We start from the raw sequence: 12,171 nt of genomic DNA, 5'->3' as shown, positions 1-12,171 counted from the left end.
GTCCTTCCTATTCAGAGGCTGTTCAAGTCAGCTGAGTTGGAGAAGGAGAGAAGAATGTAATTTATAGGACCATGTGGAGGAGGCAGGGCAAGCTGGAAGCTCCAACTTAACAACATAAAGTAACAAGATTAAATTATTGCTTTTCAACTTATATATACTCATAGATGTTCATAGGCTTTTTACATTGTATCTATGTATATGTATTCGAACTTTTGAAGTATACTCTTAAAAGGATAATGTAAACACCATTTGTTTCCACTTAAGGACCCCATTTGTCACCATTTTAAAGAAGAGGTCTGATTTCAAAAAAGGACCTAAGGAACCAGTGCGGGAATAGACCATAAGTCCCAGAAACTAAGTCATAAGACACCAGCTCTAGAAACAGACCATAAAGTCCAGCACAAGATCATAAAACCTCCTCCCAAAGAACAGCCTGGGATAACCACAAAGATGGAGAAATGTCTTGTCTCAGAATGGGCCACCAGTGCTGGGCAGCCCTATTTCATCACATAGCTGAATGTTCATGACTTAAAAATGCAGACCAATGGCCCACCAATGAAATTTTAGTTAATCTAATCCTTCTAGAGATCCCCCAGTTCCTTACAAGAAGCCTGGTGTGCCTTTGTCTGGAGTTGCCATTTTAAATAATGGTTAACACCCACATGCTGGTTGTTTCTACAGAATAAATACTTTGTTTTTACATACAATTTGAGTGTGGAGTCTTCCTTCAGTAATTTTCAGACCCTTACAACCTTCACTGGATTGTGATAGGTTATTTTTCTGCCTGTGAAATAAGTCAATTCAAGTCAAGATTGATATGTAAAATATACATCTCAGTTCCTGTCTCTGGGTTGTAAACCAAACAGATTGCTTGACCATTGTGGACATTTTGTGAATAGCTAAGAGCTACTATGTGTATCATCTAAATCTATTTCCCTACACAGGCTCTAAATTGATTACATAAATTTCTATGATGTGTTCCACAGAAATATACTTTCATATCATCAAGAAAAATGCTTCCATTATTATGTTACAGTTTAAAATACAATTTATAACAGTATTTACAACAAAACCAAAACTTTCACTGAGTTAGTTACTGCTCCAGTACTTTAATGAAACACCATCAACAAGGGAATTTATAAAAAGAATCATTTAATTGAGGGTTTGTTTACAGTTTTAAAGGGTTAGTCCACGATCACAATAGCTAGAAGAGATAGCTGAGAGCTCTGCATTCTGATCCACAAACAGCAGGAATCAGAGAGAGCGAGACAGACAGACAGAAGAGAGAGAGAGAGAGAGAGAGACAGACAGAGAGAGAGAGAGACAGACAGAGAGAGAGAGAGAGAGAGAGAGATTGGGCCTGCCATAGGTATTTGAAACCTCAAAGTCCACTCCCCTTTAACATACTTCCTCCAATAAGGCCACACCTGCTAATCATTCTAAAGCAGTTTCACTTTGTGGGCCTAAGCGTTTATAAATATGAGCCTATGGGGGTCAATTTCATTCAAACCCCCATATTCACCTTTGATGAAATGGGCTTCTAAGCCTGTTTGTAGATTTTAAGAATTATATGAGAAATCAAAACCATTACTGGATCCTCCTTCCCTCCAAAATCTCACACAACAGCTGGCCTTGAATCTGTGGCCATCTCTTTCCTTGGCTTCCTGATTATTTCTTATTAAAAGTATCCAATGATACCCACATACATCTGATATTATTTAACTGTTGTACTAATGGAGGTAGTAATTAAGAGCTATGACTTCATTTTTTATACATTTACAAGAAAATTTGAAGTTGGAAATGGAAGAATTAATTTAGAAAAATCACTTAGACTCAGAGTAGCTCTCAAAGTGCCTTCTGTAACCAAGTATTAAAATGTATTACTTTAAAGTACATCCTTAAATACTAGACAATGGTTAATCTAGATAGTTCTACATTTAATACAAACAGTTCTGTGCCTTCTAAAAGTAAATAATATAATGCTATGGCTGTCTTCCTTTTATGAACATATTCTTTTCAGTAAATAGAGGAAAATAAGTACTATTTGTTAAACATGTAACACTCCTTGGTAGCTAAGGAGCTATTATTAAATAAAATATATTTTCTAACAGGCAGTTATAGCTTTCTACTATAATACTTTAAACTTTGAGTCACAAAGTAATTTATTAATTAATTTTGGTTCTGGGGATGATTAAGTATATACCTCACACACACACTCAGCAAAGTGTTCTATAGTAGAGGATTGAGGTTGCAGAGTTTGTTATAATAGCTAAATTATTATGAAGGAAATTCTGATTCCTCAATAGTCATGACAGAATGACAGTTTATGAAAAGATTTTTTAAAACCTTGGTATAAAATAGTGATAAGAAGGTATGGCATGTTCAATATTATCCATGCTGTTTTGAGTTACTTGTATAAATAGAATGTTCAGGCCAGAGATAGAGAAGTACAAAAATTAGTTGTTTCTCTTGATACTGTTGATATGACAGAAAACACTTATTTAAGGCCATGGTTGAGAAGGAATGCAATCCATCACAGTAAGGAAAGCATGGCTCCAAAACCAGCTTGCTATGGGATGGGCCAGTAAACAAGGACGAGGAAAGCCAATGCTCAGCAGTTGTTTTCTTCCTTCTCCATTTTATTTATTGCCTGTCCTCACGATGGGTTTTCCTTCTTCACTTAAAACTTCTGGAAACATTGTGAAACACACACCCAAAATTACATCTCAGGAATGACCGAGGTACTTCTTAACCCAATGAAGCTGGAAACAAAAAGGGACCACAACTCCTCAATGACATGCTACATAGAAGACGAAGATATAGACAACCAAGATATAGATTTCAACTTCTGAGATAACAGCCCACAGGCAAACAAACAAACCCTAAAGAGCTAACGTGTGAGTGTTGAAATTTTTTAAAAATTATAAAGCATCACTTACCTTAAACAACTGTCCAGACACTTTCTACTTCTTATTTTACTCCTTTCTAGTAATTTTTCTTTTTCTTAAATATATTCTACAGATTCTAAATTTACTTCAACCCCTAGCTTTAGCTCAAGACTTTTGTAGGAACGACAATTTTGTGATCATTTTGTAGGATTACCTATAAATATACGACTAATTGATTTGGAAAAGGGGTTCTCTAAGACAAGATGAAAAACAGAAAAGCAAAACAAAAAGCAGAAGAGTAAGGATTTGCCTGGGGAGCACTGGTGGGCATGACACCAAGCCATGGGATGTAAACAAGAGATGGTCAGAGGCTGAAAAAATTATGAAAGAGGACAATGTTACAAACATGTATCAACAAAAGTCCCACCCCTTTTTTTCTCCCCAGTAATGTCTGCCTGTAACAGCTTTTCAGAAAGCACAGTCCAAAGCCAACTAAAACTGAATGATTAGAGATACCTGCTAAATACCTAAACACCTGGGTCAACCCAGATGTGGTAAATTAAATGCTTTCACTGTAGGAATCCAAGCTGGCAGCATAAATGCTCACCTGGGTATTTTTATCACCAAGCATTTTTATCCTGATGCCATTTACAGGTAAGCATGAAAGTGTTATCCTCCAAGAACACGCAGTCCCACCTCCCATTGTTGAAGTGCTCCTAATATTGTTAGGCAAGCATTTGCAGACCAAACCACTGTTCCTCCAAGGACACACGTGATTATGTCTGAATTATGTTCACACAGAAGAAAACAAGCCAGGTTCTCTAGCTTCTAGCCTTTAAACAAACATGTCTACTCACCTAACTTTCCTGTATTACTTTTATTAAGAGGTTGGACAAATGGCCTTACATCACATTATCCAGTTTTGAAGAACAGTCACACCCTGGCTGACTTTGGTCTGTTATGTTCGTACCTTAGCTTTCTGGAGAGCTGAGATTACAGGACTGTAGCATGAGGCAGAGCACAGAAGCACAGAAGCTTAAAACTGAAATATGACATTAACACATTTCATTTTCATTTTAAAGCAAGCAGGTTAAACATCATACAATCACGTGACATCTACTGGTACACAGGTCAAGAGTGGCACAGGACTGCAGAGAACACAAAAAAAAAAGTTTGTGGTTTGGATTCAAACAGAAAATATCTCAGTTTATGGGTTTGTGGTGAGCTTTTCTAATGAAAAGTATTTGATAACTTATCACAAAGAAAAGAACCCATATGAAGTGTGAATATATTCAAGAATGGGAAGCAGCTGGCTGTGGTGACATACAACACTCAAGAGATGGAAACAGGAGGATCACAAATTTGTAGGTAGCCTAGGCTACATAGTAAAATGTTGATTTGAAAAAAAGTAGCTGGAGACAGGAGGAGGTAAGGAGATGGATCGGTCAGTAAAGTTTCTGCCATACGTATATGATGGCTTCAGTTCAGGACACATGGATGTACACAGGTAAATATATAAAGCTCATTGGCTGGTGTGCTGGTTAGGTTTTTGTCAACTGGACACCAGTGAGTTTTGTGGGGGGAGGGTGCCTTTAATTGGAGGACTGCCATCAGATTGCCCCAGGCAAGTCTGTGAAGCTTTTTATTGATTAACAATTCAAATGGTAGGGTCCAGCCCATTATGGAGCCCCTAGGCAGGCTGTCTTCAGTGGTTTAAGAAAGAAGGATGAGGAGAACAGGAAAAGAAAACAAGTAAGAAGCATTTCACCATTGCATTTGCCTCAGTTTCTGCTTTTGGGCTTCCTGCCTTGGCATCCTTCAATGACCCTTTCTTCCCCAAGATGCTTTTGGTCATGGTCTTTATCACAGCAACAGAAACTCAACTAAGATCGCTAGCTACCAACACTGAATCAATGAGCTCCAGCTTCAATGAGAGAATCTGTCTGGAAAAATAAGATAAATAGCAACCAATCTTAAGGAAGGGCACTGAATGTTGACCTCTGACTGCCACATGCATAACCCCCCACACATACACATAAAGATGGAAACCACAGATAAGAAAATGCCAGTTAATTACACAAGAGAGAAGGGAATCCTTCATATGCATGCATTTATCCTTACAACCTGTGAAGTATGGCTTTACCCCTCATTTGCTGGATAAGAAAGCTAAGGTATTGAGTGATAAAAGTTTCCTGAAACTAGAAATCAGAGGTAAGAATAAACTCAGGCTGTTTCTTTCTAAAATCAACTCAATGAAATTTTAATTTTTAAAAAACTTTTTAAAATTTGTTTTATGTAAGTGAGTACACTGCCCCTGTCCTCTGACATACCAGAAGAGGGCATCGGATCCTATTACAGATGGTTGTGAGCCACCATGTGGTTGCTGGGAATTGAAATCAGGACCTCTGGAAAAACAGTCAGTGCTCCTAAACACTGAGCTATGTCTCCAGTCCTCAATGAGATTTTAAATGCTGAAAATTTTACCTAGAAGGAAAGTCCTGTTAATGTTCTGGAATTATTTTATTCTGTACTTCATATAATACCTTTCAGATACTTTGATCTAGGTCATCTCTGCTGTGTTTAACTACTAGATATCTTACTAATGTACCAGCAATGACAACAAATCTCCAAATTAGCATAAAGATAGAATTTAAGTATCATACTTATCATACTTAAACTTGAAAATTATTTTAAAAGATAGGTGATATTCTACATATAAATGTGACATAGCTTAAAGTTGTTTGTCCAATTTCAGTCATTATTTTAATAATGGAGATATTCAGTAGTTCCAAGATTCCGTCTAATACATTCCTAAGCAACAAGAACTCTGTTGGCCTGGCCTTTCTGTCTTATTACTTAAGAGCTACTTAAACTTCTCTCTACAACTAAAGGAATGCTATCAAGAAAGATCACACAAGCCAATCCACAGATTGCACTTTGAAGACTCTGTAGCATATAGGAAGAACTCAGTCTCATCCCTTGGTGTTACTGAACAAATATTAAAGTGCATATTGTATCCCATTAGAAAGCCACTTCTGGAATCAAATGATCTAACAGAAACAATAAAAACAAAGCTATCATTCTTTTACAAGCAGTCACCAGGACATCATTTCACACACTAAAGGACATTAAATACATAAGTGAGATGCACTATGTAGCTTTATTAAATACACAAATCTGAGCCTTGTATGATTGAATTTGCCTGAAGCTAGCTGGGTCTCAACTATTTAAAGACCACACTTCATTCATTTCTATGTCAGAAGACACTTTACATAGTGTAGGTACATAGTATGTTCCAATTCACTTATTTGAAAAGCTTCCTCTAAATTAGAAATATCTATATTTAAATATAGATAAGATTTGCTTTAAAATTAAAATTTCCTCTTGCTGTTTAAGGACTGAGGTTTAGGAAAGACAAACAAACAAACAAACAAACTTCAGAATTGTGGTGATTTAGGAATGATACATGGTAAGAACCAGTGGGTCAAAAATAGTAAAGTTAGGACTGAAATAAAGATAAAATCCCAACCTGAAAAACATCTCATCATCTATCACTTGACCTTGGTCTCTTCCATGATCACCTGCTATTTCATGTTTAAAAATAATATCAGAGGCAAAAACTGCCAATATTAAATCACTAGGATTACGCACGCAAGAAGAACAGAATGTGCAGAATTATACCAACATCAGACCATGTTTTTCTAAAGCAAATACATCTGCAAAAGAAAACTTACAAAGATGCCTGAGCTAACTTTATTATTTGACATGGCAGGTATTAGCTGTCACTCAGTTCCAGAAAGCAAGAAACTTCACTTCAGTGTGACCTATTTATGCCACTTAGATTTATCAGATGCAATTTTTAATGACCCCAAACTAAAGGAAACATAGAAATCTATTTGAAAAGTTGACATTAAGGTTGTGACACCAACCAAAACACCAGGAGAACTTAAAGTTAAACTGACAGAAAATCCCCAAATCAGCCTGTTATCCTCTAATTTAAGACACAATTGCTTGGTGAAACAGTGACGGCATGTCAGCTGCTTCTTTGAAACTCCCGAATTTTGTCATTTGGTGTTTATGTCATAACCTTAATATTATTTAAACATACTTTTAAATATCTATTATTTAAAAATGTCTTGGAATTGAAGATATCCTAAAGCTTTGAAGAAGCCATCCTCAAAGAACTGCAATTCCTCATGTGCCACTTTTATTAGAAGTAGTGCATAAAACATTGGCTGTTGACAAATCTAATTCATTAAAAGGTGAGCCTATGCATTTCCAATCACTGACTGGCATCATTATCTGCAGTGCCTTTTATCAATTATTCCTCTTTTCCCTTTGAGTGAACTTGTCAGAGTTCTCTCTCAGAGCTTGAGCATTACGCCTTGTAGTGAATGCTTTCAACATGTTTAGACAAGTCACAAGCTAAACAAGTAGTGGTATTTTATTTGTAGAAATGAGAAGGGGCAACACAAGTACAGACTATTTCACTCAATGCATTGATTTTTAACTAAAGACAAAGTCAGTTAGTGATGGTTTCATCTCACACAAAAGATTTAAAAATAAAATTAGACTATGTAGAGTGGGGAATTTCAAAGAAACCATCAATAAGAGAGATTGTGGCAGCCCATCTGCACTGACATGCAGAAAACTTGGTTTAAAATTGAATTGTGCTTCCCCTTACATCAGACACCAGGTATATCATAAGGCTGACAGCTGGCTGGCATGCTAACTTCCTAAAGAAATACACTAACTGTATTCTGCAAGAGGCCACAGGAATACAATTATAGAAACCTACAAATTATTCAAAATATGAGGAAAAGCATTGCTTACCTAATTTTATTTCAGAAGACTCTAAGATTAAGCCGGTCTCCTAATCCTAAACAGATTAAAAAAAAAAAAAAAAAAGATTTCCTTGTAAGTTGTTAGCAGAAATGTTTCTTCAGCAGCCTTTTCCAAATCTATAATTAGACAATGCTTCACCACTGACACAATGAGGGAGGGAAATAGATTCAAAACACAAGCCCTATAGGTTTGAACTGAATGAATTATGTTGGGATAAATAACACCATGAGCTTATGGGCTCCTGAAAAAAGGGCCAGAGCGTAGGTACATCGTAATAATGGCACTTTATGCACTTCAAACTTTACTCTCTAAATACTGATCATTCATTCCTAAAGAACTTCAGCTCCATTGATATTCCTGGGGTTGTTTGGGTCAGAGCCTGGGGTACCAATACCCCCAAAAGTTAGGCTCTTCCACTCATCTTCAATAGCTCAAAAAGAGAAAGAATAGTGAAAAGCAGAGAAAGATTTCATCACTGTGGTCAAAATGGGATGAAAAACAAAGCAGTCCAGTGACCCTTGACTCCGAAATCCATCTTTGCTGGTCCTGACAGTAGGTTTAGGATTAAACAGAAAGCAAGAGATAAGTACAAGCCAGCAGTCCAGGTCAAGGTGTGACCCCATCCATCTCTGGCCATCAACATCCCAGTTCCATCTCTCTTGAAAGGTAGTCTGACAAACTGCCAGACGGCATGAATTATCATTGTTCCTGAGACACAGCCTCTCCTTCTCCTTTTCCTGGGGAAAGTTTCAGTAGTTTGTTGAAGTAGTGATGTTGAAGGGAGAAGCAAGTATTTATTTCTCTTTAGGATATCTTTGGTCCTGGACCATGAAAAACAGACAATATGACTCAATCCAACTGGTTTTTGCTGTTTAGTTACTCATTATTCCAGGCAGTTTAGTAAAGCCATCTTTCCCTCCATTTTCTAGGCAGACTTGTAAAAAAATTGGTTCTGTAATTGTCATTTGGTATTTGTGTTACAATATTATCTAACCATTCTCTAATATAAGCCATTTTTTTTTTTTTTTTTTTTTTTTGGTTTTTTCGAGACAGGGTTTCTCTGTATAGTCCTGGCTGTCCTGGAACTCACTTTGTAGACCAGGCTGGCCTCGAACTCAGAAATCCGCCTGCCTCTGCCTCCCGAGTGCTGGGATTAAAGGCGTGCGCCACCACGCCCGGCTGCCATTTTTTAAAAGTATCTACCTTTGTTAGAGATACTCAGGATAATTGAGATTCTTTTTAAGAAGATTCTGATTAAATCTCTGAGATTTTGGTCCATGACTACAATTCCATTAATAACTTAACCACCATTGAGTCTGTCTTGGTCTGCAACGAGTACACTATATTATTTTTGCCTAGGGAGTTGTTGTTCTCACATGTAATTCAGAACATCCTGTGATAGTATTTTATTCTTTCAATCAATATAGTGAGATTGCATTGGTCAAACTGAGCCACAGGACAGCACTGAGTTTTTTTCTCCATGGGATTGAGCCTAGGATATTAAGCATGCTAGGCCAGCATTCAGCTATTAAGCTACAACTCCAGACAATGACATTGAGGGTTTTTGTTTTTGTTTTTTTTTTGGGGGGGGGGCAGGGGTAGGGTGGGGTGGAGGAGGAGAGTTGGTGTTTGTTTGTTTGTTTGTTTTCTTTTTTCTTTTTTTTTAAAGTCAGGGTTTCTCTTTACAGCCCTGGCTGTCTTTGAATCACTGTAAACCAGGATGGCCTTGAACTCACAGAGACCTGCCTGCCTCTGCCTCCTGAGTGCTGGTATTGAAGGAATGTGCCACCACTGCCAGTCCACATTGAGTTTTCTAAACTATGTGTGTTATATGTCATTTCATGTATTACTTTCATGGGTGTTTCCTGTATTTACTGACTGTTAAATTTATCTATATGCAGTTTACATTTTGAATGGTATAATCATTTTATGTATTTGTCTGATGGTGTGTTTACCACAATAAAGCATCCTCCTCCCCACCAGTGCTCACCAAACACAAGGTAATTTCAATCGTTTTCAAAATCCCCTTTTTCCCCCTTTATCATGATTTATGTGAAAAAAAAATGCCAAGCATAAAGGCAGAAGTTAATTTTTAATTCATCAACAGTAGCTAAGTTTTTTTTTTCCTGGAACAAAAAGTCTACATTTGATATCTAGACAAAATTAAAAATTACCCAAAATAAATCATAAATAATTAATAGAACATGTACAATTTCCACCAAACTAAGAAAATCAAGAGAAGAAAAAGTCTATTCACAAAACAAGACCAGAAGTAGGACTTCCTACTGTGGTCAAGAACCATTCACAAATACTCTCCTTATAAAGAAACTATAGACCTAGGCAGACCTGACAACAGTTAACAGTTCAGTTGAGAATTTACTTGTAATGACATGAAAGTGTTTTTGTTTTTTTTCTTTTAACTAATTATAGTTTAAAACCTTTTATTTTTGTTTTTTAGAGACAGGGTTCCTTTGAGTAACTGTGGCTGTCCTGAAACTTGCTCTGTAGGTCAGGTTGGCCTCATAGAGATCCACATGTCTCTGCCTCTTGAGTACTGGGATTAAAGACATGGGCCATAATCATTGGCTCAACTACATTACATTTTGTTAACTGAATTTATTTAGCTCATTTTCTTTTAGTATATATTTCATTTCTTTGTCATATTCAGATTAAAGCTAATTAAAGTTTATCATTTAATATTCAAGATTTAAATCATTTTTAAAATTAAAATACAACTTTTGGATAGCAATATTCTAGCTACTTTTGTTGCAGTCAATTACAATTTAGTCAGCACACATGTTTATTCAGTTGAAGAAAGACAATTAGGACCAGAAACTTCTCTGCAATGGCCAAAGAGAATTCATTTAACACATTCATGCCTGTCAGGGGAAGTGAAGATGTTGGAAGTGGGCAAGCTCAGGCAGCTAACAATAACAGTTCTATCAGTTCCAGGTCATCATGGTCATAATTGGAACAAATGTGCTTAGACTTGGCCGAATTAGACAGCATGGAAAGAGGAGACCAAAGAAGCACAAAGATAGGATATGGAAAGAGAAGACAGAAAAGGAGACCACAGGAAGTATAATCTGGTCTGTCTTACACAAAGCACTCCTTCATCACTACAGAGATCCTCCATGACTTGAAAGGTTATGACATTTTGAGAGCTTAAGCACAATTTATAAACACAGGCACCATCATACTCCAAAAACACAGGGTGAGTCCAAGGAACAAATGTAAAACTAAAAACACGACTTTAAAAGTACAAGCATTTTGAGCATCTAACATTAAGTTTTATTTATTTATATATATACATATATGTATGTATGTGCATGTATATATATGCATATGTATATATATCACAATGTATTTATTATAGGGAAATTAATTTAAAAATAAAGTGGCAATGAAAACCTTAAGGAGGAAAAGAATAATAATAATTAAAAAAAAAAACCCAGAATCTAGAGTTGTTACAATATATGACCTAAAATGGCCAGTTTTCAATAAGATATAAAGATATAAAGACAGAAGAAAAGCTAAGAGCAATGGGCTGCATACTGTCATATTGCTGGCTTAAAATAAAGACTTTAAAGTAGATATTAAAGCTGTGATCTAGGTGGGCATGATGGCACATACCTTTAATCCTAACACTTGGAAGGGAGAGGTAGAGTGATCTATGCTAATTCAGGGCCAACAGTGACTTGCTCACACAGTGAATTCCAGGATAGCTAGGGCTTCTCAACATTTTAATAATTATATTTTTAACAGAAAACAGATGGGGGAAACAGGCAGGTATGTTGATGAACATCTGTATACAGTTACTTGGGTGGTAGAGGCAAAAGGATTGCAAGTTCTCAGTCAGCATGAGCAAGAGAATGAATAATAAAAATACAGAAGTGACAAAATGAAAATGAATTTGAATTTGCAAAACAGTAAATAAAATTCATTATAAGCCTTTGTCAGTCTATAACTAAAGAAATAATAAGACATTCAGATTCTACACAACCTCTCCTGTGTGCATCTGTCTGTCATTCCATCCAACGCTTTGCTCACCTGCCCCAGAGACCCATTCCATGCAGACAAAGGGGCCCAGAGGGTGTGTGGCAGTTGGCGCCTTGGAACAGGGACACCAGAGCAGAATGCTACAAAAACATGTTGCTTCCAATGTGACAGGCTGACCTGTGACCTGTGAGTGCCCTGACAGTGAGCACACAGAGGAGGAGGAAATCAGAAAGCAACCACTTGCAAACAGATGAAGAAACTTCCTATCTCCACCATGGGCTGCAGCAAGGAGTGCCAACCTGGTGCCAACTTAAAAACAACTAAAAAAGCTGTCTCGTGAGGAGGAGAGACTGGTACAGAGAATGTACAAGATGCTTTCGTCAGAGACACTGTTTTTGGCCATTCAGGCCAGCTCCTTATAGCTATGAAAGTTTGTGTA

At 36.8% G+C, this 12,171-nt stretch overlaps 1 protein-coding gene across 3 annotated transcripts in view; it reads right to left on the bottom strand.

Annotated features, from left to right (window-relative positions):
* The window catches only part of Kiaa0825 (KIAA0825 ortholog), a 422,676-nt gene that overhangs the window by 394,342 nt on the left and 16,163 nt on the right, over positions 1–12,171 (bottom strand). Inside the window, exon 2 of one of the 3 annotated variants that reach the window (XM_021180151.2) lies at positions 7,722–7,767. The exons of the other annotated variants lie outside the window; for them this stretch is intronic. The gene's annotated coding sequence lies outside the window, so the exon portion shown is untranslated. The remainder of the gene's footprint in view (positions 1–7,721; positions 7,768–12,171) is intronic. 3 annotated transcript variants of the gene reach the window in all.

This window comes from Mus caroli, chromosome 13 (genome assembly GCF_900094665.2).
Source record: "Mus caroli chromosome 13, CAROLI_EIJ_v1.1, whole genome shotgun sequence".
Taxonomy (NCBI): domain Eukaryota; kingdom Metazoa; phylum Chordata; class Mammalia; order Rodentia; family Muridae; genus Mus; species Mus caroli.
Note: the sequence above shows the minus strand (reverse complement) of the source record. Positions and strands in the feature narration are given on the sequence as shown.